Below are 17,261 nucleotides of genomic sequence, written 5' to 3' on the forward strand. Positions count from 1 at the left end.
GGTAAATTATATTATATATATATATATATATTTTTTTTTTCTTTTTTAAATAAATCTTTATTGATTTCAGAGAGAGGAGAGGAGAGGGAGAGAGAGAGAGATAAACATCAATGATGAGAGAGTCATTGATCGAGCCCGCAACCTGGGCATGTGCCCTGACCGGGAATCTTACCCCGATCGCCTGGATCCTAGGTCGACGCTCAACCGCTGAGCCACGCCCGGCCGGCCGGTAAATTATATTATTAAATTTTCTAATATTGAACCAACTTTTCACATCTAGAATAAACTCTACTTGGTTAGGAGATAAATTTTTTTATACATTGACACATTTTGGATGCTAATCTTTTGCTTAGAATTTTAATATTTTTGTGTATTACTGGGATTAGCTTGTGATAGTCTTTTTTTAAGCTTTCTTTATTTTGATGTCACAACTATATTAGCCTCATACAATGGTTCAGGAGAGTTTCCTCTTCTACCATTCTTAAAAGAACTTGTATATGTGTATAATGATCTATTCTTTGGATGTTGGAAGCAGCTTTCCTGTGAAGTTACCTAAGCCTGATGTTTTCATTTTGGGAAGATATATATCTACTAATTTAATTTCTTCAATTTTTATAGTGTTATCCTTTTTTTAGAAAAATTTCCCCATAAGTCGGTTTTGGTGTTTTGTAATTTAGTAACATCCATTTCATCAAAGTTTAAAGTTGTTTTTTTTTTTAGCATAACTTTGGTCATTTCTTTTGTATTATTTTCCTGAAGTACCTATTGTTATGTTTCCATTTTCACTCCTAATATTATTCATTATGACGTTATTCTTTTTTCTTGAACAATCTTGTAAGAATTTTGTCAGTTTCGTGAGGTTTTTTTAAAAGCACCAACTTTCAGCTTTGTTGATTTTCTCTGTTATGTATTTGTTTTCTATTTCATTAATTTCTGTTCTTTACATTCTTCCTGGCTTTCTTTGGGTTTATTTTGACTTTTTTAACTTCTTAATTTTTAACCATTTTAAAAATATATATCATTTAAGGCAATAAATTTTTCTCTAGGTACCACTTTATCTTTGTCCCATAATTTTTAGCATTTTGTTTTCTAATTCCCATTGTTTTCTGTACTTTGATCAATGAATTATTTTAAAGTATTTTAAAATTTCCAAATGTATTACGTTTTATTAGCTATCTTTTTGTAATTGTTCCTTATGTTATTTTCATTGTAGGAAGTGATGCCAATCCTTTAATAATTTGTATAGCATATGGACATTTAAAAAAAATGTTCCAAATGTGTGTAAGAATGAATTTATTCTCAAAAATCGGGGTGAGTTAGTCTACAAAACTTGTCTCAAATCTTTACCAGTTTAACTTCTGGTTTCTGTATCAATTAAACATTTTTTACTATAATTATGGATTTGTTAAATTGCCTTGTAGTTTTGCCTATTTTAAAAAAATACATTTTAAATATATTTAAAATAAATAAATAAATAAAAATAAAAAAATTAAAAAAAATAAAAAATACATTTTAAGGCTGTATTTAGTAGGTATAATCAGGTTTAGAATTAACTTCATATTGTGTTCAACTTTTTATTATTATGCAGTGACCTTTTCTTTTAATCTTGAGTAATGCTTTGCTGTTGTTGGTTTTTCTGGCCTTAAGTCTATTTTGCCTAAATCAGTATAGCTACAGAAACCTTTCATGTGAAGATAGTGGTCGCCCGTCTATCTTGCTCCACCCTTAGAGCAGCTCTGTGTCGTAATGTTGGTACGTATCCCTGGTAAACAGTATTTATCTGGAATTCTTATTTTATCTAGACTGACAAGCTTTTTCTTTGAACCGGAGAGTTTTCGCCCGTGTATAATTATTTGGCTTCCTGATGCACTGGCATTTCCGTCTGCTGAGCTACGTACTCTCCCCCCCCCCCCCCCCCCCCCATTTTTAGAGGTCTTTCCCTTTCATGCTTCCTCTGTATTGTTTTTCTCTTGACTCTCACCCTGCAGCCTCCTTCTACTGGGTTAGAAAAAGTAACTTCTAAAGCGGGTCCGTGTAGCCGTCGCCTTTAGTGTTTTAATATGGTCACTTAGCCTACCAAAGCTTACGGATAACCAGGGGCTTCCCCTCCGTCCCGGTCAGACAAAGCTCTTCGCGCGAGCGCTCGGATGCCCGCCTGGCTGGCGCACTGTGTGCCTGCGGCTCGGCTCGGCGCCAGCCCGCCAGGCAGCCCGGCCCCCTCGGCCCTCTCGGCCTCGGCCAGGCGGACGCGCCGGCCGAGAAGCCTGCGGGGGGCGCTGTTCTGTGAGCTGCAGGGTGCCCGGCAACATGCCTCGCCTCTAGATGCCAACAGCCTCCCCCTCCCCAAGTTGTCACATAAAAATGTCTTCAAATATCGTCATATGTTGCCTGCGGGGGGGAAATTGCTCTAGGCGAAGGACCATTGATTTCGATCTTCCCACGGATTTAATAATATCTTTTCTCAACATTCTGTCACATCTCACACTTTCCATTGTTTTCCTTCTAAAATAAACAATGTAGATTTTTTTTTTTTTTTTTTTTTTTTTTTTAGTGACTTCTACAGGGTGCAAGGTAACAAATCTGTTTTTGTTTTGTTTTGGGTAAATCTGAGAAAAGTTTATTTTTTTCTTTGTTCTAATAAGATAATTTATTGAGTATAGAATTTTAGATTGAGGGTTATTTTCTTTTAGTACAGTAGATAAATCATTCTACTGTTCCGTGACATTGTGGCTGTTGAGAAGAAAGGACTATCAATCTAATTGTTGTTCAGTTTTAGATAATATTTCCTTTCTCGATGGCTCATTTAAAGAACATTTTTTGTCTTTTGTATTAAGTATCACAATCATATGTCTAGGAGTATATGTCTTTTTGTTTTTCTTGCTTGTGATTTGTTGGGCTTTCTGAATCCAAGAAATGACAACTTGTAACAGTTTTGGAAAATTATGTTATTATGTCTTCGAAAGTTGTTTACTCCCCATTCTCTGTAATATTTCTGGCAATTAGACACATGTATTTTCTCATGTTATCCTCCATTTTCTCTTAACTTTTATTTTACATTTTCCTTCTCTTGGCCTCTCATTTCTGTATTTTTTTATATTTATCTTTCAATTTAGTAGTTATCTCCAGTGAAGTCTAATACTGTTTCACCTTTGAATTGAGTTTTTACTTCTAGTCTTTTTTGTTTATTTTTCTATTGGTTTCATTGTTTCTTTTGAAAATGCTCTTGAAAATTTTTATATTATTTCTTCATTCTTTTTACATTTTACAGCCTCTCTTTTATTTACTCAAACATATTAAACGAAGTTATTTACTATTTTGTGATGGTTACTGTATCTTTGTGGGTTTGATTTTGCTGTCTGTTGTATCTACTTGTTTTTACCTATGGTACTTTGTTTCCCAGTATGTTTTGATTTTTGAAACATTAGGGATTCTGTAAGGCCTGGATTAATATTGAATTTTTTATATACTTGCTAGTCACATAGGGGTTATGGCTGATATGTGACCTTCAAATTAAATTCTCCATTTATGGTTTCTTTAGAACCATATACATTGATAAAATTGGTCCAAATGCCCATGTGATGGAGAGCTGATGGTTATGAATTCTTATGGGTGATTTGCCTCCTTCAGCCAGTACCAAGTTTCCTTGCTATCCCTTCTGCACAGTGGGTTTATTTCTAGAAGGTTGCAGTCCTTTGCAGTCTTAGTTTTTTTATCTTAAATCTTAAGTTTTTAAAATCTTTTTAAAAATCTTTTTTGCAATCTCCTTATTGCGATGGGAATAGCAAGAGTGTCACATTTTGCACTGGTTCCCAAGCCTCAGTCCCCACAAGGTGACATAAGGGGTTTCAGATTACCTCTATACATTCAGTGAGTTGTATTATTAGACAGAAGCTCTGAACTTAGGGAACTCGAATCTTTTATAATAACCATTTAAGCATGCCTGCTTTTGCTCTGGAAGGAGACACTATCTCTATCTTCAAGGCTGCTCAGTAAACAAACAATCTGGAAAAGATAGTTTAAAACAAATGGTAGCTAGTGCCTTTTTCACAAAACATGTAGAAACAAGAGAGACCTTTGCAGAAGGTTATCAAAATGGAAGGTCAAGTTTCAGTAGGTATCCTTAGGATAAAAGTTATTAGTGCTCACTAACCTCAGAGAATTCCTACTTCATTTTAACCTTTGCAGCCCCTTAGTTTTTTTAAAATAAAATATTTAGTATATTTTATTCACCATTTTTTTAAACACAAAAATATCTCTTAATTCTAGTTTGTGATATTTCTGGAAACTGAAGTGCAAAGTTAATTTATAGAACTTAAAATAAGCCCACCACTTATCCTAAGCTTGTTTCTTATCATAACGCTTCAATTAGTCTCCAATCTCTGAATTACGAGGTTTCTTCATATTTCCTTTTCTACTTTGGTATTACATAATATAGCTTTCCATTTCTGAAAAGATTTTTAAGTGGATAAAAAAATGATGTTTTAACACGCAAAGGAGGTTTCTGCTCTTGTGCTGTGCACAAAAATGGTTTTCCACATAAACGTTTGTATTCTCTTTCTCGGCGGCAGGACAAACAGAAGTACCATGCAAATCCCAGTTAAGAATGGCATCGCCACAGGCGCCGGGGTTAATGTTGAAGAATAACACTGTATCACATTCGTCTCTTCATTGAAATGGTTTTCCTCAGTTAAGTGGGACTACTTTGGAGTCATAAATATGGATAAAATTGTTTTAACTTCTTTTATATGTGTTTCAAACTCTCATGCGGCTTATTTTCCATGAGGTTTTTGTTGTGTCCGTATGTGTCTGGCCTATGTGTAGATTACAGGAAATAGTTAAATAACCAAAATTTAAAATATAGTCTTGTCAAATTCCAGCCCAGCGTAGTTTGTCTTTTGTCTTTGCTATCTACAATGGTAGTATTTGGTAGTGAGAAACAGAATAAATACCGTGAGAAGACATATAGGAATAGAAAATCTTTCCGACAGAATTTGCCAGAATTGATTTTCTCTAGCCAATCAATTCTGTATCTCAGTAGTATCTCTTGCTACTGTTGGTGAGGTTAAAGGATTTCTGAGAGGTGCTTACAGGACGCTCAAGCTATAACCCTTAGTACAGTTTCCAGATTCTATGCTATTTGATAGTTTTGTGAACTAAGGATAGGGCTAATTTCACATTACAAGTTAAACACCAAGGCCCAGAGCAGTCAGTGTTTTTGTGTCACATTGCTGAGGAATGAAGAGCTGGGTAAAGAGTTGAAGTTTTTCCAAATTTCATACATTTCCATAATATAAAAATTTTCCAAATTGTACTCAGGGAAGCTTTTTTTCATAGATGTCAGCAGGTGTTCCTTTATATAAAGGTCAAATGATTTTTTAAATGCTGGTTTAAGTAAAATTTAGAGTATTTTAAAATATATTTGGATCCGAGTCCTTTATGAGTTATGTGGTTTATAAGTATCTTTGCTCATTCTGGGCCTTGTCTTTTTACTTTTTTACAGCATCTTTTTTTTTCTTCTGTTTTTTTTATTGAAGTATAGTTGACATACAATATTATATTAGTTTCAGGTGTACAGCATAATTATATGACATTTATATACCTTATAAAGTGCTCACCGCAATAAGTCTAGTCACCATTTGACACTATACATAGTTATTATAGTATTATTGACTATATTTCCTATGTTTTACAGTAGTTTTTGATGAATAGAAGTTTTAAATTAAACAATAGACTGATTTTTAAATTTTTTTAATGTTTAAGCTTGCAAGGTTTGGTTTTAGGGATTCCTCCCTACTCCCATATATTCTCATATATTTTCTACTAGAAAATTAATATTTTGGTTTTTTGACATTTATATCTGTACCTAAAACCAATAATATATCTGGAACTGACTGGGAGATATGGTGTGAGGTAAGGATCTAATTTTCCCCCACATATATAAATTATTGTCCCTGCACTATTTGGTAACCAGCCTTCAGGAGTCATCTCCATCATGTGTGAGATTTCCATGCGTGTGTTAACCTGTTTCTGTCCATTTATTCCCTCCCCTTTTTTTTACTCTGTCTATTCGTACACCAATACCAATCCTGTTTATAACTGAAAAAAAGAAAGAAACAGTCTAAATGTTCAACAGGAGACTGGATGGGTAAATTGTGATCATTCATACAATGAAATATTATTCAGCAGAGGAAAATAACCACAAACTAGAGCTACGTATGTTAAAGTCTCATGAGCCTCATGAGTGTTGAGCCCCCCTAAAGAATTAGCAATTACACCTAGAATATTATACCATTTTTAGAAAACCTAAAAAAACAAAATTATTCATTGTTTAGGAATATATGGAAATAATAAATGCATAGAAACAATCTACATTCGGAATGTTGTTACTTCTGAGTGATGGAAGGGATATAATGAGGGAAAGACACACAGAAGCTTCCATTGTACTTGTAATATTTCTTTGTTAAGATGCTAGGTGTGTACATGTGTTTATTTCATTATTCTTTACATCTTTTTATGTCTTAAATTATTTCTAATGTTTTACAATAACAATATGACATGCCTTTACTGTAGTAGTTCTCAGAGCCTTTAATTTGCCCAAAGGCCTTGTCTTTATTCAAAAAAGGAGGCATTCTATAAATATTTCCCAAATTTAATTGAGCATGGAATCTTCTTTTCCCAGGAACACCTATAGGTACCTTGGGAATTAGTCTGTTTTATGGATCCCAGGTTCAGAATATGTACATTAGACTCTACTGCTTATAAAGATGAGACCAACCCAAGGTCTAGTCTTTAGTGTGTCATCGAGTTACAAGAAGAGCTTTGAACCCAGCAGGATGTAAAGGGAGGTGTTGTGCATGTGGTTTTTACCTTAGCGTCCTTCTTCAAGTCCCTGGATATTCCTATGGCTTTAATTTCTTGGGTATCTCCTCTTCCCACTCCGCCCTGTGGGGGCAGTTGGAATGTTTGAAACAGAGAAATCAATAAAGTAGAACTTCCACATGGTGAGAAGACAGCAGCTATAACAAGACCTCCTCTTTGTTTCCACAGGGCAATGCAAATAGCACACAGTGTAGAGAATGTCAGTTACAGGACCAGGGGCCACCAAAGGCATTCATTGATCAAGAATCAGTTATTACGGGAAAATTTTTATCACCCTATTAATAGAGCATTTTTATGATGGGTTATCCTCATAATTAACATATATCTTTTGTTTGTAATGGAAGTCATTAGAAGGAGACTTTGTTTTAATTAGTATTTTTAATATGTAAAAATGAGGCCGATTCCTACTTTTTTGCAATAGGAATGCTTTATTTGGCAGACTTGATGTAAAAAAGAAAAAAAAGAATGTATAAATAAAGCAGCTGATCTGGCCTGGCAAGCTTCGATTCCAATCCAGCGTACTTTCCCTATTTATAAAGTGCAGTAAAAATGTTGGCCTTTAGAAGCTGATATTCCCTGGGTGTGCAAGTGTGGTGGGGCTTTTTTGTCTTGTTTTTGTTATTATTGCTCTTTTTTAAAAATGTAGCAAAAATCTAATAGAAAACTTCCAACTCAGAGTGAAGGTAATGTCCATATGCATATAAAAAGGAACAAATTATTTTAAAATGACTTTTTAAAGATCGTGGCCCCAAAGGGTGACTGCAGGCCTTGTGCAGTCCAGTCTATGCGCTACTATGATCTTGCTGGAGGCTCATAAATCTTGCATTATTTGGAGTAAGCGTAGACACTCCAAAATGGATTTAGAGGCAAATGTGAATGTGTTTCTGGGCACAGGCCGGGTGGAGAGAATGCTGTGATCATGTCTCAAAAAATTCTAATCATCTGGTCTTATAATGAATGGATTAGTTCCTCCATTCTGCCAATAGAACATGAGCATATGAAAACTTTGAAGTGCGGGAGGCAACGGCAAAGAAAACAATAAACTGTGCATGTGAGACTGGCTCGATGCTCGGTGATTAAGAGATGAGGACCCCGCGGGTCAGCTCCCCATAGGTACAAACAGATGTTTGCACTGTTTCACAGCTGCTAAATATGATATAAATCCAAAGAATTTTTCTTGTTTTTATAAAGGAAAAAAATACCCAGACAGCAAATTTTTGGTCATTCAGATACTCTTACCAAATGACATCTGGTTTCTGTACTGCTTATTTAAGCAATCCTTAAAAAAAATGTTTGCCAAGGGGAGTAACTCTAAACTTTCAGCCCTTCTCCATACATAACAGTACAGTTTAAATTACAGTGTAGCATGCAGAGTTTATTATAAGCAATGCCATTCTTTATTTCTTAACCAGCAAGTTTTACTTTTAAGAAAATGGCTTAGATATTATGTAATTAGTTAGGGGAAATCTATGATGAAGTTACATTGAGAATATCTGGGATTCCTAGCCTAATGATGGCAAAGAAAATGAATTAATTGTTTCCATATGTTAAGAACGGTGGTGAGCAAAGTTAAACTCTACAGTTACCTAAAATAAAATGTCAGCAGTATAGCAAGACAGTATTTTGACTTGCGTCAAAGTGAGAGAACATGAAAGGCAGAAAGGAAGCAGTGACAGGTTGAAGGTCACGAGGGAAATGAATCTTAATAAAAGACTTGCCCACATCTTTAGAAAAGAACCAGATTTTTGCCACCAGACATGCATGATGCCTTTGAGTTTATATGCAGAAATTAGTTCATTACTATGCTCCACAGCAAATACGTTTATACTGATTGTTCCCCTCGAAGGTGTCTATTTTAAGGATCCAATGCCCAAGTTTGCAAGCTCGCTTTCTGAGTTTTCTCGACCTCAAACCTTTGTGCCTGACATTGATCTATGGGCTTTTTTTTTTTTTTTTTGAGCTTTCATTCAGGGAGAGCTTAGCACTGAAACAGAAAATGTGATAATTCCATAACAAATTTGGCAATTAGCAGCATTCCTCCTTTTGGGTTTTACATCATTATTTGGCCTCATACTGTAATTCCTGCGTGATATTAATAAAGAGTAAACAGCCTGACAGGTCCAGCTCTGTTGGAGAGTCCTCACCCAAAGATTTGCTAGGTCTGTGGAGTATTCAAAACCAGTGCAATGGGAGTTGCCCAGAGAGAGGATGACACACTGCACGGACCTTTCTTTGTCTCCTTTAAAAACTGGTATGTTTGTGTTTTGGGGACTGGGCTCTTGCCATCAGGTGACATAGGGCCTCCCAGAGCTGTATTTGCAGGAGGATCATCATTCTTCCTATTGTGCTTTACTCTATAAAGTTTGGATGAGATTCGGGCTTGGCATATGTAATGATTTTGGGTTTCAGCATCAAGTCTCAGCCACTGCCTCGTTTACTCTTTCTTTCTTAGTCTCTAGCAGGAACGCTGCCTTCCTCCAGGCTCCAGGATGAGGTTTACGCTCTCTCTAGCATCCATCATTCTGTGTTCACTCACTTTGAGAAGCTTCTCATGTCAAACGTTCTCGTAAATACGATCTTTGTATGAAAGTCCCGGGTGGGGGCTCACCGAGACATTTCACGGAGTCGTAGCTGAGGGGCCTCGTATGCAGGTTGACACTCAACTGTGCGCATCGAAGTCCTTCACCCCCACGCCCCCGGTGCCCAGTTCTCCTTATCGCCAGCAGCTTCCTATTGATGTCAGTGAGGCTAAGTGGGCCCTGGAAATATGAAGCTCTTCATTCCCTGAGAACCGGGATATTTAGCTTGTGCAGATCCCTGAACCCTAAAATGGATTTAATCAGCCCAATTCACATCATAAATATCGTGTTGCGAGGACACACATGTGCTGGAACAGATAGGAGATTTCATTTTAACTTTCAGATTTGCAAAATCATACCCCGTGGGCCATCAATTTTTCTTGGACACTCCAGGGACTTCATGCCAAGAGGAATTCTTACTCACACTGAGTAAGTTCATTTGCGAAGGGAGCAGTTTCCTTTGTTTTCCAAGAGATCATATTTCACCTTCTAGAACCCTACTGGAACCTCTCAGCTGTTCTTTCTGCCTCCATTGTCCCCAGGCTGTTCCAAAGAAAGGCCAGATGATCTTTTGCAAGGTCTATTTCTATATTTTCTCTCTTCTTTCTCCTGTCCCAACCTCCCTCCTGTCCCCCTCTCTCCCTCTCTTCCTTCTTTCCTCTCTCCCTCCCATCTTCCAAATATCCTATAAATATATAGTGATTACCTACTGAATCTCATCTAAATATAAGAATAACTGAGGCAAGAAGTTTTTTAAATTAAATTTTTAATTTTGAAATCATTGTAAATTTACCTGCAGTTGTAAAAATAATACAGAAATTCCTTATACACTTTACCTAGTCTCTACAATGGAAACATCTTGCAAAATTATAGTACCACATCACAACCAGGATTGTTACATTAATGTAGTCAAGATACCGAACATTTCTATGACCACAAGATTCCCTCACTTTGCTCTTTTATAGCTATAACCCACTATCCTAGACACTAGGTGACCACTAATTGACTTCTACACTTTTGTCCTCTTGAAAATGTTATATAAATGGAATCATACAATATGTGATTTGGGGGGATTAGCTTATTTTCACTGAACATAATCCTCTAGACATTCACCCAAGTTATTTCATGTGTTAGTAGCCGGATCCTTTTTATTGCTGAGTAATATTCCATGGCATGTCTGTATCAGAGTTTGTCCATCTTTTCACCTGGTGAAGGACATCTGTGTTGTGTCCAGTTTGGGGCTATTATGACTAAGGCTGCTGTGAACGTTTGTGTATAGATTTGTGAGTGAACATAAGTCTTCATATCTTTGGGATAAATGCCAAGGAGCAACAATTGCCAAATCATATGAAAGTTGAACGTTTAGTTTTTAAGAAACTGCCAAGCTGTTTTCCTGAGTGGCTGTACCATTGTTCATTCATATCAGGAATCACATACAGGTTACAGTTCACCCACATTCGGTGTTGTCGGTATTTCTTATTTCAGCCATTCTGACAGATGTGTAGTGACATCTCATTGTGGTTTAACTTGCATTTCCCTAATGCAAAATGAAGCTGTGTATCCTTTCATGTGCTTCTTTGCCGTCTGTATATTTTCTTCAGTGAAATAACTGACAATGTCTTTGTCCATTTTATAATTGTTTTTTTTTTAACTGTTGAGTTTTGAGTTTTTTTACATTTTCTAGCTACTAATCCTTTGTTGGATGTGTGATTTGCAAATATTTCCACCAAGTTCACTTCTTGTCTATATTATCTTAACAGGGTCTCAAGCAGAGCAAAGGTTTTTGTTTTTGATAAGGTCCACTTTATTTTTTCCTTTCATGGATTATGCTTTTAGTGTCAAGTGTAAGAACTCTTTTCACTATGTTCTGAAGATTTTTATCTAAAAGTTTTAAGGCCTATAAAGTTATAGTTTATATAGTTTATAAGTGGTAGACATAAGTTGATACGTGCACCTTACATTATATGTATATCATACATAATTTATCATTGCAGTCTATGGCTGTCGACATTTTACAAGTTTGGATAAAGTGTAAAAACATCACCTCCCTTGACATTGCTTTACCCTGCCCTATTTATAATGTGATTGTCTTAACTATTTCCTCTATAAATTTAGAATCACATCAGCCAGTGTTATAACTTTTGCTGGCATCATCAAACATGATTTAGAAAACTGAGGGGAAAGTCGATTCAATGTATGCATATTTTTTGCTTACTGTGTTCTTGCTTCCTTCTTAATGTTCCAAGGTTCTATTTTTATCATTTTCTTTCTATTTAGCGAACTTTCTTCCATCACTGGTTTACGTTCGCTGTGCTGGAGACAGATTCTCTTACTTTTCTCTCATCTGAGAATGTCTCGATTTCTAGCACAACCATGAGTCCTCTTACAAACCACCAGGGCTTATTCGTGGGGACAGGCTACTCTTATAGGTGAGCTTCAAGTCTCAGTGACTTAAAGTAGTGATCTGCCCACTTGCTTAGGGCCAGTTAAACTTGTGGTGGGTGAGCAGTGATAATCTATGCTGTTCAGGTTACATAACTGGGGAGCCAGGAGACCGGTACAACTTTGCAGCTTCATGTGGATTCATCCTTTTTGTGTGACTGCTCAAGAATGCATTGTATTTTAATTACTACATATCTAGAATTGTGACAGGAGGTGGCATCCCCGAGAGTAGAACCATGAGCCCCACCATTCCTCATGAGTTATTTGAGACTATGCCTTTTCAGATGATTATAGTTGATTGGTAATTAAAGGCTTTCCTGAACAATCATTGATTAAAAAAAAATCAATTTCTTTTAAAACCAGGCATTTCTTTTTATATAAATATTGCAATATGTATACCTATCATTTTAGAAATTGAATTTTTGAAAATATGAACTTTAAAATATAATAGAGATAATCAGAAGGAATGGGTAATAGTACCAGAAATGCTTTTTAAAATTAACTCATAGTTATGAGACTTGCTTTATAGCAGGCATTGTGCTAGTTGCTTTATATATATATCTCATTTAATTCTCAAGAAAGACTCTTGAAGGTCACACAGCTATTAAAAGATGGTCTCTGAGTTTGACTCTAGGGCTGTGTGATCCTAAAGCACACACGTGTTCTTCTTCCATACTCTGTTACCGTCCTCCAGCATTTTGCCCACTTCCCCCCAAAAGGCTGTCTTCTCTATGCCCCGTTTCCTGATGATCGACTCGCTTCCACGGCTTCTACTGCTACTGCTGGAGTGAGTGGTCCCAAATTTACAACCCACAGGCCAAACTCTAGACCAGTGCTGTTCCATTTTATTGATTTTTCAACAATGAATTCTACGTATGTTTAAAGACCCATCTCAAATGCAACCTCTAAAAAATCCTTTCCTGATTCCATTCCTTCAAAGTTGAATCTTTTGTGACACTCATCTTGCTTTTTATGTTAACTGTGTGCCAACCAAGAAGGAAAAAATAATGTTATTTTCTTCGTCTTCTTTACAGTACAAGACAGTATCCTAGTCTTAATAGGTCTTTGATATTTGTAGATTTGGGTTTTGTAAATGAATCTTCAAGGATCAGGGGCCCTCCCAAAGCTTGTTCTAAATTGTTGTGTTATTACTGACAAACATACTTTTACAGAATTTTTTCCTATATTTGGATTCCTCTGGATAAAACACATCACAGATCTTGACAAAAAGGGAGATAACCACCCACTCAGTGCTCTTCTCTCACTTGCCACCAGGATGACTCTTAAATGTCGTTCGGATTAACTTCTAAAGATAGCTTTCAGAGCATAAGCCTGTTACCAATAAAATTCCACGAGGATATTCCTCAGCTGGATCATAGATAAGGGATGCTCTTTGAAATGTGATGGTATGTGCATGTCTGCTGTGGACATGTTATCCTTGGTAGAAGAGAAAGTATTTCTGGAAAAACAGTCTCATTAAAAAACTAAATATATTGGTAGTTTATGAATAATGAAATCTGTTCAGATGTGCAAGCAATACCTTGATATATGCTCCTTTAGATTTGGAAACTTTAAATCTGAAACAGGAGTGTAAGGCTGGCTTTTGACATTCTTATTGAAGAGGTCTCTGTAGGCTCTATGCAGAGGACTGAAGAGGTGGGGGAGTCTTGGACCAGTGGGTTCTGAGCTCTGGTGCGTAAATTTCAATTCACAGAACCATTTCTTTGGAAAAAAGAAGAATGTGGATTTATGACCTTTATAATTTAGTGATTATACCCAATAAATGAAAATGACATCATGTAACTTGGAGAATTCAAGAATGTGGATTTATGGCCTTTGTAATTTAGTAATTATACCCAGTAAATGAAAGTGACATCATGTAACTTGGACTTGAGAGTCTAAAATTGCAGAAAGATGCCAGAGAAGAATGTTCACAGTGAAAATTAGGGCCACTAGTTATTAATTGTTGAGCTTGGAGATTAGATGACAGTGCTGTGAGAATAAATAATTCTCAGCCATGGAAACAAGCAATACCTTTTCCCCTCAGCATATATTAAACACCAAAACCCCAGTAAGAAATCCCACAGTGTAGATTACTCTCCCTTTCTTTCCTCTCCTCAAATGCCCTCCATCCCCTATATAAAGATTTGTTAATAATAGTTCCATGTCAGAAGAAGGTTGTAAAGTCCTTGGTTAAAATAACAGTTCAGAGTCAGAAAAACCTGTTTTAAACCTGGCTCTTCAATTTTCTAACTGCGTCCCCTTAAATAACTGGAAGAGGCTCGGTCCCAGTTTTCTTGGGTGTAAAATGGAGATAATAGTCACATCTATCTCATAAGTTGGGGGTGAGCGTACATGAAATAATTTGTAGAACTCAGTCTGGCACAGAGTAAGTGCTCAGCAAGTGATATGTGTGATTATTATCATTATCTTTAGTTATTACTTGTCTTTACATTTGTAATTGTAAGTAATTTGGAACTAAAAGCCATTGGTTTGGTCTTCAATCCTAAGGATCTACCTACCTGAGGTAGTTGGAATATACCTGAAACCAGAAAGAATCAAAGCACCCTCAAAAGTGTGTGCCAATGTCACATTCTTAAAGGGTGGCAGAGGCCGCAGAGATGATCCTCATAGAACACTTTACTGATATTCTGAGTTAGCAGGTGCCTCATTCATTTCATCAGCATTGCCTGCATACCTACTAGGTGCTAGGCATTGGGTCAGCACTGGGATCCATGTCCTAGTGCTGTTCACAGTCAATTTTACAAACAAAACTCATGCTTTGAATGGTTACCAACTTGTTTTTCTCAGATAACTGTGGATGAATATATACGAGGTACCTACTAATTCAGAATGTCAGTGAACTGTTCGCTCTATGTATGATGTTGCTTGGATTTGAAGATCAAATTTAGAGTTCTCCAGTAGGCTTATATCTTTGCAAGTGGAAAAATGTCAGTCACCTAAAAATGAAACCGGTGAGCATGGTGGCCTTTGTGAATGAGGACAACCCCTCTCTAGAAAGAGGCCTGGGCGTTCCCCTCTGACCTCATCAGAAACACGTGGTCTCACACCGGGTTCATACGTGCATCCTCTGGGGACACATAGGCATGGCTGGGTGGGATGTGTGTGTACCTCATGTCTCACGTTGCAGAGAGAAAGGAGCTGCCAATGCCTTCATTAGCCGGTGTGCAGATGAGCAGGTGGCTGTAGCTTCATTGCAGTAAAGTGTTAGAGTTAATCTCCGTCTGTTTTCATTTTGCTAATGCACTACATCAGGCACCACAACATACATGTATTAATTAAATGTCCCACTCTCTAACTCTAAAGGAAGGCACTTGGAAAATGAAAAAATGTTCATTTGCAGCAGGGAAAAAAAGAAGCCAGAGAATAATTTGAATCTTTTGCAGTTGGAATAACAATAAAAAGAGCAGAGATGGCTATAAAAGAGTCTGTTCTTGGCTTTGCTTAATTGGCCTATTTATTTTTCTGTCTCTGAAGCTGTCTTTAGTGACACCTACTGATAAGAGCCAATCGGAACCATGGCTGAATTCCTTCGGGCTGGACCTGCCAACAAGCTGCTCAGCCCTCCAGATGTTGCTGCTTTGTGAGAAATGAGAACTCAATAAACCAGGCTCACCCTTCCTCCTGGGGTGAGCGCAAAGACAGGCAGATATGGAAAATCACTGCTCAGCACCATGAACAATGCACTCAAATGAGGAGTTGGGCCAGTTCTTATTTGTCTTGGTGGAACAGACAGCCATGAGTCTAATGCAAGAATTTTCGCTGGCAACAGTTCAAACTGTGAGTATACGTTGAAATTGCTCAACAAAAGAAGCTTCTCAGCTTGGAAAAAGCCCAACAGTGGGTTTCAGCAAATGCTGGAGGAACTGATAGACAGGGTTAAATACCTACCACACATGATTTTGCTATTCTGGACATTTCTCCACCTTTTGTGTTTTTCAGATTCCATTCTTTTGTGTTATGTAACTAATTAGAAAGATAGTGCGTAAACAGCCTCATGGCACATCCTATCAATGAATAATATTCAGTGAGCACTCGCAGTTCATAGAACAAGATGAACTAAAATGAATTCGTTCTTGTCCTCTAGATCAGAGTGTCCCAATCCTTTTCAGCACGGGACACGCTTATGCTGTTGCTCTGAAATAGTAAGAAAATACATTACCGGCCTTTTATCCTGAGCCAGTCCCCCAGCCAGTTGTCTGTCCATTCAAACCTACCTACACCCACATCACATGCATTCATGCACCCCACCAATGGCCAAACGTAAAACCAACCTCAAGTATGGTGAGACATCATTTTTCTCATGATATAATCTCCAAATAAACCTTCTGGCTACATTAAATATGGTAAGTATAATGGATATTAATGAGTTAAATGTTTACCAATGCTCTCTAATTTATTAATCTAATCTCACATATATACTTGCAATCACATCTTATATATATTGATGTACTATTTTAGAACCAATTTCTTGAGTTCACATCTGACAATTTTTACTTGAGTTCTTTGCATGAATCTTGGAGAGAGGGGAGAAGCAGCAGAAACTTCATCATCACTAGAGCTATTTTTGAATCACCTCATACAGTTTTTTAGAGCCTGTTGCCATCACTTCTATTTCACTTTTTGAATCCGAGTGTGTAATACTGTACTACAAATTTTACCCCAGCCACATGTACCCATTTGCACAATATTAGAATTTTTAAAAAATCTCCCCGTGGTCCCCAGAATAAAAGCACTTAAGTGAATCTTGAAAGTCTCATTTCACATGATATCCAACATGAGAAATTGTCAAATAACCAAGAACAATGACTAAACCTATAGTATTTTTTCTTTAAAAAGCTGCTCATATCAGTAACTCCTACAAGCTTCCAAAACTAGCATTGATTAAGGCTGTTTCAACCTAATGGGTCCCCCCATCCTGTGGTGTTTTATTGTTCAGAATAAAGTAATTGAGAGAGCATCCCCATGATATAAGATATTTGGCACATACTATGAGATAACTTTTTTTTTTAAATCCTCACTCAAGGATATGTTCTTACTGATTTCACAGAGGGAGAGAGAGAAAGAGAGAGAGAGAGAGAAACACTGACTGATTGCCTTCCATACACACCCTGGCAGGGGATGGAACCTGCAGCCAGGGTATGTGCCCTGACCAGGAATCAAACCTTTGATCTTTTGGTGTACAGGATGAAGCTCCAACCAACTGGGCCACACTGGCCAGGGTAAGAGATGACTCTTTTTTAAAAGCGATTATATTTTGGGGGAAACTTTGCCTAATACTCAAGCATATTTAGTATATTCAGATATTTGGTGCCATCTCTTCTTTCTGCCATGTCCACA

General features: G+C 36.9%; 1 long non-coding RNA gene across 2 annotated transcripts in view; it reads left to right on the forward strand.

Moving 5' to 3' along the window:
- The window catches only part of LOC148094082 (uncharacterized), a 112,089-nt gene extending 96,398 nt beyond the window's left edge, over window positions 1-15,691 (forward strand). For both annotated transcript variants that reach the window (XR_015714031.1, XR_015714030.1), the window contains one exon: window positions 15,399-15,691. This is a non-coding gene — a long non-coding RNA (uncharacterized LOC148094082). The remainder of the gene's footprint in view (window positions 1-15,398) is intronic.
- Window positions 15,692-17,261: the final 1,570 nt, after the last annotated feature.

This window comes from Miniopterus natalensis, chromosome 1 (assembly GCF_054644295.1).
Source record: "Miniopterus natalensis isolate mMinNat1 chromosome 1, mMinNat1.hap1, whole genome shotgun sequence".
Classification (NCBI taxonomy): Eukaryota; Metazoa; Chordata; class Mammalia; order Chiroptera; family Miniopteridae; genus Miniopterus; species Miniopterus natalensis.